This window comes from Uloborus diversus, chromosome 3 (assembly GCF_026930045.1).
Source record: "Uloborus diversus isolate 005 chromosome 3, Udiv.v.3.1, whole genome shotgun sequence".
Classification (NCBI taxonomy): domain Eukaryota; kingdom Metazoa; phylum Arthropoda; class Arachnida; order Araneae; family Uloboridae; genus Uloborus; species Uloborus diversus.
The window spans coordinates 182,229,781-182,237,172 of NC_072733.1; the positions used below are offsets into that span (position 1 = coordinate 182,229,781).

Genomic DNA, 7,392 nt, shown 5'->3' on the forward strand with positions numbered 1-7,392 from the left:
TCAGTATTTTTTAATGTATAATTAGAGCTGTGGTTATATTCAATAAAAAGTGATTGAAATATGCACTAAAACTATGAAAATATGCAGCAAAAATGAAAAAACAAGCAATATTTTAAAAAATGCTCAGAAAACTTGTTACTTCTGAACTAAAACGATTGGATCTTTCCAATCATTCACACAAAAAATGGTAAGCAATGGTTCTTCAAGGTCGGCTTCTACGAGACATGGCGAAACAAAAATTACTTCTTAAATTTTTCTATGAGACATGACGAAACAAAAATTACTTCTTAAATTTTTTTTCAAAGATAAAAAAGGACCTAAAATCAAGTAAAAAACCCAGCAATAAACATTTATGCATTCAAGTGCACTAACATGAAAAAAAAAAAAAAAAAAAAAGAAGCAAGAATCTGCAATTGCATATGCATTTGAATGTACTACTATGGGAAGGTATACCTGCAGAAATGATTTTTTTGAGCTATGTGAAAAAATAATTTTTGAATTCCATACCAGCATTAGGGAAATGCTGAAATTTTACATTTTACTCGAGCTCTATTTTTCGAGTTCCAACCAAATAAGCAAGCTTGTACAAAAAAAAAAAAAAAAAAAAAAAAAAAACTTAAGTACAGTAGATGACAATAATGTAAAATTTGCTGGTACTGAGTTTTACCTCCCAAATGACAGTTTAATCCAAGCTCTCTATTATTGAAAATATTTTAAACACAGAAAAAATAAGAAACCTTACGTGGAGATCTTGTTTATTTTAGAATTTGAGCAATACAAAATAATTCAAATACATATATACAACATAACAAATGTATTACAAATCGCAACATTTACAAATAATAAAAATCATCTTTTATGTCTTGGACCCAGGCATTGGATTTATTTCCACAAAGCACCTGAAACATAGATTAAAATTAGCCATGTAAAACACAAGCCTAATATTATGGTATTCTGAAACTACAAAATCAGTTTCTGTTAACATTAAATTAAATGCAACAGCAAATCACTTTTCATCTTTTCCAATATTTACCTCAATACACAATAGAACATACTGGTTCGTTAGGAAGAACGTAGCAAATTAAATATGCTTTCTTAAGGCATAACTTACAAGTTAAAATACATCTGAAGCATTATTAAAAAATTCAGTTGCATTTAAAGCACATTAAAGCTAATCAAATAAAGTACATTCATTATATGTACAGTTTAACTCTCTTAATATGAAATCACGGCAAAAATGAACGTTTTATTTGTTAAGTTTGGTTCGCTATCTAATTACAATGAAAATTTCACGCATAATGCGTAATTGCAAGTCTCGGCTAAGACGAACAAAAATTCCTGACCTCTTACTAAAAACCTTTGTGGTTGAATACTGTAGTATCCTTTTCTAGAAATTATTCATTACTTCGTTTGGTAGTAGAAGTCCCATCGTGTATCAAGAAAATATAGATTATTTTGCATAGAAAATACAGTCCGTACATTTGTTGACCCGCAGAAATTGCAATTTATACGGAGATAAAATTGTTCGTCTTCCATTGCGGATTACAACCTATTCCGTGATTTTCGATACCATCTTCCTTTTTCAATATTTTCCAAATATATTCAGAAATAAATATCTCGTTCCTTATAAATGAATGTGCTAAATGTACAATTCGTGCAGCAATATTTTTTAAATGTAGACCAGCATTTCTTCATGTTTTTTTCCCCCACAGAATCACTCATTCACAGTAGTTACGAATAACTGCTAATACAAACGAATTCATAGCTTTTTGATACTTCATATTAACCGAGTTCAACTGTATATACAAAGAAAAAGTTTGCTATGCAATTTTTTTCTGAGAAAAATAATAAAGCCTCAGACTTTATTTTTCACCTTGCTTGCAAAAAATAATTTTAAAAATTGGAAAATATACTAAATAGAACAAATAAAAATTAATAAAATTTCCTCTTAACTATTCATCAAAAAAAAAAATCCTATAACAGATCTTTTATTCTGCTAAAAAAACAAAGCCCTCACTTTGTGAAATTTAAATACTAACCTTACGACAAACTTTTTTGTCCTTTGTTTGAAGAGTATACAACTGTAACTGACACCATTAATTCCTCTTTTAAGTCCACAAGGATATTCTATAAAATGCCCAATAACTTCAAATGACAAAGCAAGAAAAATCTCGAATAATTTATGAAGTAATTTCATTTCAGATCCTTAACTTTGTTACCAAGACTTTTTAAGCCATTGAAAAAAGCTCTCTCTCACTCCCCCCCTCCCCCCCCCCAACCCCGACATTTTTGAAAACAACATTTAAACAGTGATCCAACTTTTTCCCCAATGGTTTTAAAACTTGGATTTTGAATTTTTAAAACTGATTTTACATATTCAAATTTTTGGCATTATTTGCAACAATATATAAAAGTAACATTAATCACTATAAAAACAAAATTGCTACTTGGATAGAATGTTATTAGATTTATGTTATTAGATTTATATAATATCCTAAAGAGTTAGCCTATTCAATTGAAGAATTATTTTTAGTTTTACCTTGAATGATTTTTTTCAAATGTAAAAATAACTGTTAAACTTTTTAATGCAAAAAAAAAAAAAAAAAAAATTGCAAACTCCTGTTTAAAGTTAAATTGGCTTTGTCACAGATATAATTCAAATTACGGATGCACCGAAGATTCAGTTTGGTCGACTGTACTTTAATATTCAGCAACGGAATAATGAAAAAATTTAATATTTGACAAATGGAGACCAAAAACATATTTTTTGAAACAATGAATGAAAATTATAGTATGCAAATTCTTATTAATAGTAGTATTATCACACTGAAAGTAAATTTAATGCAAGAGAAAATACTAAGCTCAAGTTGTATTGCTTTTTCAATTTTTCTTAAATCTTATCACACACCCTCATTAACCTTACCAAGGACGTGCCCAGAAATTTTGGGGCCCGTCACAAATGATTTTTTCTGGCCCTCCTCCCATATTGTTTACTCTTATGTCCCCCTACACATATTTCATCTCTCATTTTAAAAATCTCAGGCACCCTTCATGCTCAGGCTAACAGGTGTTTCTCTCTCTCCTCCCCCTGTGCATGCCCCTGAACCTCACTCTATTACTAAATCCATAAAATACACCGCCAGCTCAGTCATTCCATTTGCGGACTGCAGTTTCGTGCTGATTAGCACTCATCAGCCCAGAATAGGAAGGGACTGAGCTGGAGATGGAAAACCCCCTTAAGGAAGCCGAGAGTGCCAAACACTTCTTTTATATGAGCTACCAGTTTGTTTGGCACTCTTGGCTCTCTTAAGTTGTTTTCCACCTCCAGCGCAGTCACTTCCTAATCTGGGCTCATGAGTGCTAATCAGCACGAAACTACAACCCTCGAATGGAATGACTGAGCTGGTGGTGTATTTTATGTATTTCTGCCTTAGCTCTGGCTCTAGGGCAGTAATTTACTGAAAATTACTAAATAATTTAAAAACAAAACAATAACCAGAAAAATAACTCAGAATATTAAGTTTTTATAAAAATGTTAAAATAACATTTTAACTATATTCAGTTGATACTCAGTATACTGCCTATTCGGCAGATAAACCAGATATTTGATTCGGCTAATTATTTCAGTATTCTACCATCAAATAGCAAACAAATGTAAATATCTGACAATTGGTAAACAAACACATCTTTCTCTATGGAATGAAGGAAAGTTACAGCAGTTGAAAACCATAGCCAAACTACTATTATCAAATTCAAAGTAATTTTTCTGTAATAGAAAAGCCTCAAATGTTAAATTAAAATTTTATTTTTGCTTTTTAATTTTGCTTAAATTTTACGGCACATTACATCAACCCTACTATCAAACTCATTTAAATATGAAACAGTAACCAAAAAAAAAAACTTCATAATATTAAGTGTTTAAAAATATATAATTTCAAAAATTAATCAAATAGGTGATTAATAATATATAACAACGAAACACTTGGATATTAACTTTTCAATATTTTAATTCAAAGATTAATAATACCAAATTTTTAGGCATTCTACAAGATTGTCAAACAGATGTCCAGAAAGAGACTAATTGGAAACAAAAAATAAATGAAAATACTTAGTACCTCTTAAAGTTTGCAAATGCATCATTGATGAGTTTTTCCCAATGCCATCAACTGTCCACAAATTCTTAGGATGTCTATTAGGTGAAAAGAAAAACACTAGTAAGTCACGTAAGGATTAAAAACATACTTTAATTATTTATATCATAAGCATATTTTTCATAATTTTAAAATGCTTCATCTGTTTGTAATACAAATACAAAAGAAAAATTAGATAGCAAAACTGATTTTTAATAATTTTTTTTTTAATAACTTTTTTAACTGTGCATACACAGCTCTCATGGCATTGCTCGGAGTCATGAGATTTTGAAAATTATAGGACATTAATTATAAGTATTTAGTTTTTTACACTTACTTTCTCATAAAGTATGAGGGAATGGGGGCCCATCAACCAAACTGACAAGGGGACCCCCCTTTAACTCTTGGCGGCCCTGCCTGCAGACAAGCCGAATATTCTGTTCGGCCAATTACTTAAAAACAACAGAGCCTCGTAATTTGAAGATGCTTAAAAGCAATTACTGCTAAAATGAAATACATTTAAAGACGTAATTGCTCTTCTGTTTGCTGTTGATTGTTATTTGGATCAGTGATGTTCCTACCAATTTTTCTGAGGGTATACTCCCAGTAATCCATTACACACAAAATGAGTAAGCGTTACATAAATAATGTGTCACAATATGAAAATTTTTGAAGCTTGAGATTGGGAAGTATTTATAAAATGGACGAAGTTATTTATGAAACGAACGAACTCTTTTATGCGAGTTTTTTAATGTGGTCCCTATCCACCACAAAAAGAGGTGAGGATGTATTTATCAATTTATACTCATCTTAAAAGGGTAAATATTTTTCAGTGTTATTAACTTATAACTGCGTTGGTTTTTGCAATGGGAACGACAAAAGAAATTAGAGTTAGTGGAAATGTTTTGACAAAATATAAATGCCCCCCCCCCCCATTGTTGGCCAAAAAAATATGAATTTATATCTTACGTCAATAATTGTACTTACCAGTGTTTCTGCTTGCAGTTGCATTAATTCTAAATTTTTTCATTTCAAACTAAATTTGGAATTTAATTTGCAATTGCAGGTGAAACGCATTGAGGCATTTAGAAAGAAACACCTTCCCCATAATTTGCCTTATGGAAAGTTATTCATTAACTTTGGATGTTTTAGCATTTCGCTAAAGCTTTTTTTTCACATTTTAGCTTTTTTGTTAAAAAGTTTTGAACTCGGCTTAAACTCTAGTTCTGACTTAATTTATTCGAAAATTTTCTCTGCAAAAATATTGGGAAAGCTAAACAATATTATTCGATTAAGCTGGGAACTTGAACACTTGCGTCTAAGTGGAAATATTTGGTTCCGGGAGGATTTTTTAAATTCGTATAAGTGGGGGTTTTAGTTTATCCGTTACCTAATAACTTATTTCTTAAATCTTACGACACATAACATTAACCTTACTCTTACTTACTCATTTATACATAAAACAGAAAAAGTAAAAAAATAAGACATCATGATATTAAGTGGTCATAAATATGAAAAGTCAGCTTATTACTGATTTTTCATACTTCAAATATCTAAAAGTTGATTTACAATATAATAAATACTGCTAAAAAGCAATCTAATTTAATTAATCACAGTGATCCAAGTTTAATAATAGTCATGGTGCAGAAACATTTGGTTTCCTGCAAGATTTATTTACATAACATTACCATGATTGTACGCTGTAAAATCATACATCTGAAGCAGTAGATTTTCAAATAAATAAAGGAATTTAAATTTGTGCAGAATTGCAGATAAACTAACCAAATTCGACACATATCATACTACATATGCAATATGGAAGACAATTTTCAACCGTATACGATTGTAATTCTCGGCCAAATACTCAGTATTTCGCAAAATATGGTACAATTCCTAAAAGATAATTGTTTTTTGCAACTTGAACAGTATTTTCCCTGGAAGGGATAATAAACTCAGGGAAATAGAGAGGGAAGAGTCGAAGTTTCAAATTTACTACTGTAAATGCATTCAACATTCAACATTGCTTACGTATATGTATAATCTAAAGTAAGAAAAGAATAGGTGCAGTGGCACTCATTGATATGTTATAAGTGCGTTTCAGCTCTTAAAATAAGTGTTAGTAGAGATAACATTAAGTACACAACAAATAACTAAAAATCTAATAAATGAAAAATGTATTTACCTTTCCAATAGAGGCCGCCATGTTTGCTATCATCACCCTCGCTTTTCCATTTCCGGAAGATGGCGTTGCGCGCGCTGAATTCCTATTGGCTGTCAGTCGATCCGATTGGCTAAACTTTACGGTGAAATAACCGCTTTCTCAAAATACGGTGAAAATACTGTTTTTCTTTCGATTAATGGTTTGAAAAACCATCTTTTTTATGGTTATTTGACTGTTGAGGCTGAATACGGTAAAATGACAATAAAATAAACTGTTATTTAACCATTTTTTCAGTGAAATTTTTAACAGTGTAAGGACTGCACGTAACGGGCAGTACAATCCCCAGAAAGGATGCCAAACTTATATCACAAGTTTACAAATACATTAATTAATAACTAATCAGACACAGAAAACACTATAATAACAAGAAATATTATTAAACATTAAAAGCAAAAATTATCTGCAACTTTTATGTTATCAACCATGGTTGTTTACGTTAATACTCACAAACTATGGCCATAGTATGGGGCTAACCGATCATAATGTACAACTCTAGGCTTTGCGTTAGGTGATTTTTGGATCCTCACTACAACGTCATTCAGCAGGTTAAGGACTTTATAGGAGGGTCCATCCCAATGAGATTACAATTTGGGTGAAAAAACTTTTCGTCGGATGGGATTCCATAACCAAACCTTGTCACCTTCATTGAATTCATGTCCAGTGGAACTTGTGTCGTATCTTCTCCGCCACGATATTGATTCGCTCCCGTGTGAAGTTATGAACATCTTCCAACCGGGCCTGGAGATCCTCGATGTACTCCTCAGGCGATAAAGGCGCATCCGGAGGACGACCGAAGACGAGATCACAATGTAGCCAAAGCTCTCGTCCGAAGAGCATCTGAGATGGGGCATATCCAGTAGTCTCGTGGACAGCACTGCGGTAGGCCAGCACGAACGAAGGTAGATTCTTGTCCCAATTCTGTTGATTTCTGGATACCATAAGCGAGAGATTATTCAGGATTGTGCGGTTAAATCTCTAAATTTGACATAGGCCCTTAAAAACAGCAGAGATGGAATTACTCCCTTCATAGGAATGAATCTG

General features: G+C 31.7%; 1 long non-coding RNA gene across 1 annotated transcript; it reads right to left on the minus strand.

Moving 5' to 3' along the window:
- Positions 1-750: 750 nt before the first annotated feature.
- Positions 751-6,368, minus strand: LOC129219325 (uncharacterized). Its single transcript, XR_008580399.1, has 3 exons — positions 6,313-6,368; positions 4,116-4,189; positions 751-899 (listed from the first exon to the last, which is right to left on the minus strand). It is a non-coding gene; the product is annotated as an uncharacterized LOC129219325 (long non-coding RNA).
- Positions 6,369-7,392: the final 1,024 nt, after the last annotated feature.